Below are 9724 nucleotides of genomic sequence, written 5' to 3' on the forward strand. Positions count from 1 at the left end.
AAATCTGGGGCTCTGTGCTTCTTTAGTTCTGAACAAGTGTTCGATTTTCTGCACAATAGCGAATCTGCGAAGCAATGTGAACACTTCTGCTTCCCAGGCACAGAGAAGGTGCTAGCAGGGAATTCTCTGCCTGCCTTTCCCCAGTGCTCTGCAAGCTCTCCAGGACAACATAAAATCTGGGGCTCTGTGCTTTCTTTTGTTCTGAACAAGTGTTAGTGTTTTCTGCACAAAAGCGATTCTTCCGAAGCAATGTGAACACTTCTGCTTCCCAGGCACAGAGAAGGTGCTAGCAGGGAATTCTCTGCCTGCCTTTCCCCAGTGCTCTGCAAGCTCTCCAGAACAACAGCAAATCTGGGGCTCTGTGCTTTCTTTTGTTCTGAACAAGTGTTAGTGTTTTCTGCACAAAAGCGATTCTGCGAAGCAATGTAAACACTTCTGCTTCCCAGACACAGAGAAGGTGCTAGCAGGGAATTCCCTGCCTGCCTTTCCCCAGTGCTCTGCAAGCTCTCCAGGACAACATAAAATCTGGGGCTCTGTGCTTTCTTTCGTTCTGAACAAGTGTTAGTGTTTTCTGCAGAAAAGTGATTCTTGCGAAGTAATGTGAACACTTCTGCTTCCCAGGCACAGAGAAGGTGCTAGCAGGGAATTCTCTGCCTGCCTTTCCCCAGTGCTCTGCAAGCTCTCCAGGACAACATAAAATCTGGGGCTCTGTGCTTTCTTTTGTTCTGAACAAGTGTTAGTGTTTTCTGCAGAAAAGCGGTTCTGCGAAGCAATGTGAACACTTCTGCTTCCCAGGCACAGAGAAGGTGCTAGCAGGGAATTCTCTGCCTGCCTTTCCCCAGTGTATGCAAGCTCTCCAGAACAACAGCAAATCTGGGGCTCTGTGCTTTCTTTACTTCTGAACAATTGTTAGTGTTTTCTGCACAAATCCGATTCTGCGAAGCAATGTGAACTCTTCTGCTTCCCAGGCACAGAGAAGGTGCTAGCAGGGAATTCTCTGCCTGCCTTTCCCCAGTGCTCTGCAAGCTCTCCAGGACAACATAAAATCTGGGGCTCTGTGCTTTCTTTTGTTCTGAACAATTGTTAGTGTTTTCTGCACAAAAGCGATTCTGCGAAGCAATGTAAACACTTCTGCTTCCCAGACACAGAGAAGGTGCTAGCAGGGAATTCCCTGCCTGCCTTTCCCCAATGCTCTGCAAGCTCTCCAGGACAACATAAAATCTGGGGCTCTGTGCTTTCTTTTGTTCTGAACAAGTGTTAGTGTTTTCTGCACAAAAGCGATTCTTCCGAAGCAATGTGAACACTTCTGCTTCCCAGGCACAGAGAAGGTGCTAGCAGGGAATTCTCTGCCTGCCTTTCCCCAGTGCTCTGCAAGCTCTCCAGGACAACATAAAATCTGGGGCTCTGTGCTTTCTTTTGTTCTGAACAAGTGTTAGTGTTTTCTGCACAAAAGCGAATCTGCGAAGCAATGTGAACACTTCTGCTGCCCAGGCACAGAGAAGGTGCTAGCAGGGAATTCTCTGCCTGCCTTTCCCCAGTGCTCTGCAAGCTCTCCAGAACAACATAAAATCTGGGGCTCTGTGCTTTCTTTTGTTCTGAACAAGTGTTAGTGTTTTCTGCACAAAAGCGATTCTGCGAAGCAATGTGAACACTTCTGCTTCCCAGGCACAGAGAAGGTGCTAGCAGGGAATTCTCTGCCTGCCTTTCCCCAGTGCTCTGCAAGCTCTCCAGGACAACATAAAATCTGGGGCTCTGTGCTTTCTTTTGTTCTGAACAAGTGTTAGTGTTTTCTGCACAAAAGCGATTCTGCGAAGCAATGTGAACACTTCTTCTTCCCAGGCACAGAGAAGGTGCTAGCAGGGAATTCTCTGCCTGCCTTTCCCCAGTGCTCTGCAAGCTCTCCAGAACAACAGCAAATCTGGGGCTCTGTGCTTTCTTTAGTTCTGAACAAGTGTTAGATTTTCTGCACAATAGCGAATCTGCGAAGCAATGTGAACACTTCTGCTTCCCAGGCACAGAGAAGGTGCTAGCAGGGAATTCTCTGCCTGCCTTTCCCCAGTGCTCTGCAAGCTCTCCAGGACAACATAAAATCTGGGGCTCTGTGCTTTCTTTTGTTCTGAACAAGTGTTAGTGTTTTCTGCACAAAAGCGATTCTGCGAAGCAATGTGAACACTTCTGCTTCCCAGGCACAGAGAAGGTGCTAGCAGGGAATTCTCTGCCTGCCTTTTCCCAGTGCTCTGCAAGCTCTCCACAACAACAGCAAATCTGGGGCTCTGTGCTTTCTTTTGTTCTGAACAAGTGTTAGTGTTTTCTGCACAAAAGCGATTCTGCGAAGCAATGTGAACACTTCTGCTTCCCAGGCACAGAGAAGGTGCTAGCAGGGAATTCTCTGCCTGCCTTTCCCCAGTGCTCTGCAAGCTCTCCAGGACAACATAAAATCTGGGGCTCTGTGCTTTCTTTTGTTCTGAACAAGTGTTAGTGTTTTCTGCAGAAAAGCGATTCTGCGAAGCAATGTGAACACTTCTGCTTCCCAGGCACAGAGAAGGTGCTAGCAGGGAATTCTCTGCCTGCCTTTCCCCAGTGCTATGCAAGCTCTCCAGAACAACAGCAAATCTGGGGCTCTGTGCTTTCTTTAGTTCTGAACAATTGTTAGTGTTTTCTGCACAAAACCGATTCTGTGAAGCAATGTGAACTCTTCTGCTTCCCAGGCACAGAGAAGGTGCTAGCAGGGAATTCTCTGCCTGCCTTTCCCCAGTGCTCTGCAAGCTCTCCAGGACAACATAAAATCTGGGGCTCTGTGCTTTCTTTCGTTCTGAACAAGTGTTAGTTTTTTCTGCACAAAAGCGAATCTGCGAAGCAATGTGAACACTTCTGCTTCCCAGGCACAGAGAAGGTGCTAGCAGGGAATTCTCTGCCTGCCTTTCCCCAGTGCTCTGCAAGCTCTCCAGGACAACATAAAATCTGGGGCTCTGTGCTTTCTTTTGTTCTGAACAAGTGTTAGTGTTTTCTGCACAAAAGCGATTCTGCGAAGCAATGTAAACAGTTCTGCTTCCCAGACACAGAGAAGGTGCTAGCAGGGAATTCCCTGCCTGCCTTTCCCCAGTGCTCTGCAAGCTCTCCAGGACAACATAAAATCTGGGGCTCTGTGCTTTCTTTTGTTCTGAACAAGTGTTAGTGTTTTCTGCACAAAGGCGATTCTGCGAAGCAATGTGAACACTTCTGCTTCCCAGGCACAGAGAAGGTGCTAGCAGGGAATTCTCTGCCTGCCTTTCCCCAGTGCTCTGCAAGCTCTCCAGAACAACATAAAATCTGGGGCTCTGTGCTTTCTTTAGTTCTGAACAATTGTTAGTGTTTTCTGCACAAAAGCGATTCTGCGAAGCAATGTAAACACTTCTGCTTCCCAGACAAAGAGAAGGTGCTAGCAGGGAATTCCCTGCCTGCCTTTCCCCAATGCTCTGCAAGCTCTCCAGGACAACATAAAATCTGGGGCTCTGTGCTTTCTTTTGTTCTGAACAAGTGTTAGTGTTTTCTGCACAAAACCGATTCTGCGAAGCAATGTGAACTCTTCTGCTTCCCAGGCACAGAGAAGGTGCTAGCAGGGAATTCTCTGCCTGCCTTTCCCCAGTGCTCTGCAAGCTCTCCAGGACAACATAAAATCTGGGGCTCTGTGCTTTCTTTTGTTCTGAACAAGTGTTAGTGTTTTCTGCAGAAAAGCGATTCTTGCGAAGTAAAGAGAACACTTCTGCTGCCCAGGCACAGAGAAGGTGCTAGCAGGGAATTCTCTGCCTGCCTTTCCCCAGTGCTCTGCAAGCTCTCCAGGACAACATAAAATCTGGGGCTCTGTGCTTTCTTTTGTTCTGAACAAGTGTTAGTGTTTTCTGCACAAAAGCGGTTCTGCGAAGCAATGTGAACACTTCTGCTTCCCAGGCACAGAGAAGCTGCTAGCAGGGAATTCTCTGCCTGCCTTTCCCCAGTGCTATGCAAGCTCTCCAGAACAACAGCAAATCTGGGGCTCTGTGCTTTCTTTAGTTCTGAAGAATTGTTAGTGTTTTCTGCACAAAACCGATTCTGCGAAGCAATGTGAACTCTTCTGCTTCCCAGGCACAGAGAAGGTGCTAGCAGGGAATTCTCTGCCTGCCTTTCCCCAGTGCTCTGCAAGCTCTCCAGGACAACATAAAATCTGGGGCTCTGTGCTTTCTTTTGTTCTGAACAAGTGTTAGTGTTTTCTGCAGAAAAGCGATTCTTGCGAAGCAATGTGAACACTTCTGCTTCCCAGGCACAGAGAAGGTGCTAGCAGGGAATTCTCTGCCTGCCTTTCCCTAGTGCTCTGCAAGCTCTCCAGGACAACAGCAAATCTGGGGCTCTGTGCTTTCTTTAGTTCTGAACAATTGTTAGTGTTTTCTGCACAAAAGCGATTCTGCGAAGCAATGTAAACACTTCTGCTTCCCAGACACAGAGAAGGTGCTAGCAGGGAATTCTCTGCCTGCCTTTCCCCAGTGCTCTGCAAGCTCTCCAGAACAACAGCAAATCTGGGGCTCTGTGCTTTCTTTTGTTCTGAACAAGTGTTAGTGTTTTCTGCACAAAAGCGATTCTGCGAAGCAATGTAAACACTTCTGCTTCCCAGACACAGAGAAGGTGCTAGCAGGGAATTCCCTGCCTGCCTTTCCCCAGTGCTCTGCAAGCTCTCCAGGACAACATAAAATCTGGGGCTCTGTGCTTTCTTTTGTTCTGAACAAGTGTTAGTGTTTTCTGCACAAAGGCGATTCTGCGAAGCAATGTGAACACTTCTGCTTCCCAAGCACAGAGAAGGTGCTAGCAGGGAATTCTCTGCCTGCCTTTCCCCAGTGCTCTGCAAGCTCTCCAGAACAACAGCAAATCTGGGGCTCTGTGCTTTCTTTTGTTCTGAACAAGTGTTAGTTTTTTCTGCACAAAAGCGAATCTGCGAAGCAATGTGAACACTTCTGCTTCCCAGGCACAGAGAAGGTGCTAGCAGGGAATTCTCTGCCTGCCTTTCCCCAGTGCTCTGCAAGCTCTCCAGGACAACATAAAATCTGGGGCTCTGTGCTTTCTTTTGTTCTGAACAAGTGTTAGTGTTTTCTGCAGAAAAGCGATTCTGCGAAGCAATGTGAACACTTCTGCTTCCCAGGCACAGAGAAGGTGCTAGCAGGGAATTCTCTGCCTGCCTTTCCCCAGTGCTCTGCAAGCTCTCCAGAACAACAGCAAATCTGGGGCTCTGTGCTTTCTTTTGTTCTGAACAAGTGTTAGTGTTTTCTGCAGAAAAGCGGTTCTGCGAAGCAATGTGAACACTTCTGCTTCCCAGGCACAGAGAAGGTGCTAGCAGGGAATTCTCTGCCTGCCTTTCCCCAGTGCTCTGCAAGCTCTCCAGGACAACATAAAATCTGGGGCTCTGTGCTTTCTTTTGTTCTGAACAAGTGTTAGTGTTTTCTGCAGAAAAGCGATTCTGCGAAGCAATGTGAACACTTCTGCTTCCCAGGCACAGAGAAGGTGCTAGCAGGGAATTCTCTGCCTGCCTTTCCCCAGTGCTCTGCAAGCTCTCCAGAACAACAGCAAATCTGGGGCTCTGTGCTTTCTTTTGTTCTGAACAAGTGTTAGTGTTTTCTGCAGAAAAGCGGTTCTGCGAAGCAATGTGAACACTTCTGCTTCCCAGGCACAGAGAAGGTGCTAGCAGGGAATTCTCTGCCTGCCTTTCCCCAGTGCTCTGCAAGCTCTCCAGGACAACATAAAATCTGGGGCTCTGTGCTTTCTTTCGTTCTGAACAAGTGTTAGTGTTTTCTGCAGAAAAGCGATTCTTGCGAAGCAATGTGAACACTTCTGCTTCCCAGGCACAGAGAAGGTGCTAGCAGGGAATTCTCTGCCTGCCTTTCCCTAGTGCTCTGCAAGCTCTCCAGGACAACAGCAAATCTGGGGCTCTGTGCTTTCTTTAGTTCTGAACAATTGTTAGTGTTTTCTGCACAAAAGCGATTCTGCGAAGCAATGTAAACACTTCTGCTTCCCAGACACAGAGAAGGTGCTAGCAGGGAATTCTCTGCCTGCCTTTCCCCAGTGCTCTGCAAGCTCTCCAGAACACCAGCAAATCTGGGGCTCTGTGCTTTCTTTTGTTCTGAACAAGTGTTAGTGTTTTCTGCACAAAGGTGATTCTACGAAGCAATGTAAACACTTCTGCTTCCCAGACACAGAGAAGGTGCTAGCAGGGAATTCCCTGCCTGCCTTTCCCCAGTGCTCTGCAAGCTCTCCAGGACAACATAAAATCTGGGGCTCTGTGCTTTCTTTTGTTCTGAACAAGTGTTAGTGTTTTCTGCACAAAGGCGATTCTGCGAAGCAATGTGAACACTTCTGCTTCCCAAGCACAGAGAAGGTGCTAGCAGGGAATTCTCTGCCTGCCTTTCCCCAGTGCTCTGCAAGCTCTCCAGAACAACAGCAAATCTGGGGCTCTGTGCTTTCTTTAGTTCTGAACAAGTGTTAGATTTTCTGCACAATAGCGAATCTGCGAAGCAATGTGAACACTTCTGCTTCCCAGGCACAGAGAAGGTGCTAGCAGGGAATTCTCTGCCTGCCTTTCCCCAGTGCTCTGCAAGCTCTCCAGGACAACATAAAATCTGGGGCTCTGTGCTTTCTTTTGTTCTGAACAAGTGTTAGTGTTTTCTGCACAAAAGCGATTCTGCGAAGCAATGTGAACACTTCTGCTTCCCAGGCACAGAGAAGGTGCTAGCAGGGAATTCTCTGCCTGCCTTTCCCCAGTGCTCTGCAAGCTCTCCACAACAACAGCAAATCTGGGGCTCTGTGCTTTCTTTTGTTCTGAACAAGTGTTAGTGTTTTCTGCACAAAAGCGATTCTGCGAAGCAATGTGAACACTTCTGCTTCCCAGGCACAGAGAAGGTGCTAGCAGGGAATTCTCTGCCTGCCTTTCCCCAGTGCTCTGCAAGCTCTCCAGGACAACATAAAATCTGGGGCTCTGTGCTTTCTTTTGTTCTGAACAAGTGTTAGTGTTTTCTGCAGAAAAGCGATTCTGCGAAGCAATGTGAACACTTCTGCTTCCCAGGCACAGAGAAGGTGCTAGCAGGGAATTCTCTGCCTGCCTTTCCCCAGTGCTATGCAAGCTCTCCAGAACAACAGCAAATCTGGGGCTCTGTGCTTTCTTTAGTTCTGAACAATTGTTAGTGTTTTCTGCACAAAACCGATTCTGTGAAGCAATGTGAACTCTTCTGCTTCCCAGGCACAGAGAAGGTGCTAGCAGGGAATTCTCTGCCTGCCTTTCCCCAGTGCTCTGCAAGCTCTCCAGGACAACATAAAATCTGGGGCTCTGTGCTTTCTTTCGTTCTGAACAAGTGTTAGTTTTTTCTGCACAAAAGCGAACCTGCGAAGCAATGTGAACACTTCTGCTTCCCAGGCACAGAGAAGGTGCTAGCAGGGAATTCTCTGCCTGCCTTTCCCCAGTGCTCTGCAAGCTCTCCAGGACAACATAAAATCTGGGGCTCTGTGCTTTCTTTTGTTCTGAACAAGTGTTAGTGTTTTCTGCACAAAAGCGATTCTGCGAAGCAATGTAAACAGTTCTGCTTCCCAGACACAGAGAAGGTGCTAGCAGGGAATTCCCTGCCTGCCTTTCCCCAGTGCTCTGCAAGCTCTCCAGGACAACATAAAATCTGGGGCTCTGTGCTTTCTTTTGTTCTGAACAAGTGTTAGTGTTTTCTGCAGAAAAGCGATTCTGCGAAGCAATGTGAACACTTCTGCTTCCCAGGCACAGAGAAGGTGCTAGCAGGGAATTCTCTGCCTGCCTTTCCCCAGTGCTCTGCAAGCTCTCCAGAACAACATAAAATCTGGGGCTCTGTGCTTTCTTTAGTTCTGAACAATTGTTAGTGTTTTCTGCACAAAAGCGATTCTGCGAAGCAATGTGAACACTTCTGCTTCCCAGACAAAGAGAAGGTGCTAGCAGGGAATTCCCTGCCTGCCTTTCCCCAATGCTCTGCAAGCTCTCCAGGACAACATAAAATCTGGGGCTCTGTGCTTTCTTTTGTTCTGAACAAGTGTTAGTGTTTTCTGCACAAAACCGATTCTGCGAAGCAATGTGAACTCTTCTGCTTCCCAGGCACAGAGAAGGTGCTAGCAGGGAATTCTCTGCCTGCCTTTCCCCAGTGCTCTGCAAGCTCTCCAGGACAACATAAAATCTGGGGCTCTGTGCTTTCTTTTGTTCTGAACAAGTGTTAGTGTTTTCTGCAGAAAAGCGATTCTTGCGAAGTAAAGTGAACACTTCTGCTGCCCAGGCACAGAGAAGGTGCTAGCAGGGAATTCTCTGCCTGCCTTTCCCCAGTGCTCTGCAAGCTCTCCAGGACAACATAAAATCTGGGGCTCTGTGCTTTCTTTTGTTCTGAACAAGTGTTAGTGTTTTCTGCACAAAAGCGGTTCTGCGAAGCAATGTGAACACTTCTGCTTCCCAGGCACAGAGAAGCTGCTAGCAGGGAATTCTCTGCCTGCCTTTCCCCAGTGCTATGCAAGCTCTCCAGAACAACAGCAAATCTGGGGCTCTGTGCTTTCTTTAGTTCTGAAGAATTGTTAGTGTTTTCTGCACAAAACCGATTCTGCGAAGCAATGTGAACTCTTCTGCTTCCCAGGCACAGAGAAGGTGCTAGCAGGGAATTCTCTGCCTGCCTTTCCCCAGTGCTCTGCAAGCTCTCCAGGACAACATAAAATCTGGGGCTCTGTGCTTTCTTTAGTTCTGAACAAGTGTTAGTTTTTTCTGCACAAAAGCGAATCTGCGAAGCAATGTGAACACTTCTGCTTCCCAGGCACAGAGAAGGTGCTAGCAGGGAATTCTCTGCCTGCCTTTCCCCAGTGCTCTGCAAGCTCTCCAGGACAACATAAAATCTGGGGCTCTGTGCTTTCTTTTGTTCTGAACAAGTGTTAGTGTTTTCTGCAGAAAAGCGATTCTTGCGAAGCAATGTGAACACTTCTGCTTCCCAGGCACAGAGAAGGTGCTAGCAGGGAATTCTCTGCCTGCCTTTCCCTAGTGCTCTGCAAGCTCTCCAGGACAACAGCAAATCTGGGGCTCTGTGCTTTCTTTAGTTCTGAACAATTGTTAGTGTTTTCTGCACAAAAGCGATTCTGCGAAGCAATGTAAACACTTCTGCTTCCCAGACACAGAGAAGGTGCTAGCAGGGAATTCTCTGCCTGCCTTTCCCCAGTGCTCTGCAAGCTCTCCAGAACAACAGCAAATCTGGGGCTCTGTGCTTTCTTTCGTTCTGAACAAGTGTTAGTGTTTTCTGCACAAAAGCGAATCTGCGAAGCAATGTGAACACTTCTGCTTCCCAGGCACAGAGAAGGTGCTAGCAGGGAATTCTCTGCCTGCCTTTCCCCAGTGCTCTGCAAGCTCTCCAGGACAACATAAAATCTGGGGCTCTGTGCTTTCTTTTGTTCTGAACAAGTGTTAGTGTTTTCTGCAGAAAAGCGGTTCTGCGAAGCAATGTTAACACTTCTGCTTCCCAGGCACAGAGAAGGTGCTAGCAGGGAATTCTCTGCCTGCCTTTCCCCAGTGCTATGCAAGCTCTCCAGAACAACATAAAATCTGGGGCTCTGTGCTTTCTTTTGTTCTGAACAAGTGTTAGTGTTTTCTGCAAAAAGGCGATTCTGCGAAGCAATGTAAACACTTCTGCTTCCCAGACACAGAGAAGGTGCTAGCAGGGAATTCCCTGCCTGCCTTTCCCCAGTGCTC

Source organism: Strix aluco, unplaced genomic scaffold (genome assembly GCF_031877795.1).
Source record: "Strix aluco isolate bStrAlu1 unplaced genomic scaffold, bStrAlu1.hap1 HAP1_SCAFFOLD_33, whole genome shotgun sequence".
Lineage (NCBI taxonomy): Eukaryota > Metazoa > Chordata > Aves > Strigiformes > Strigidae > Strix > Strix aluco.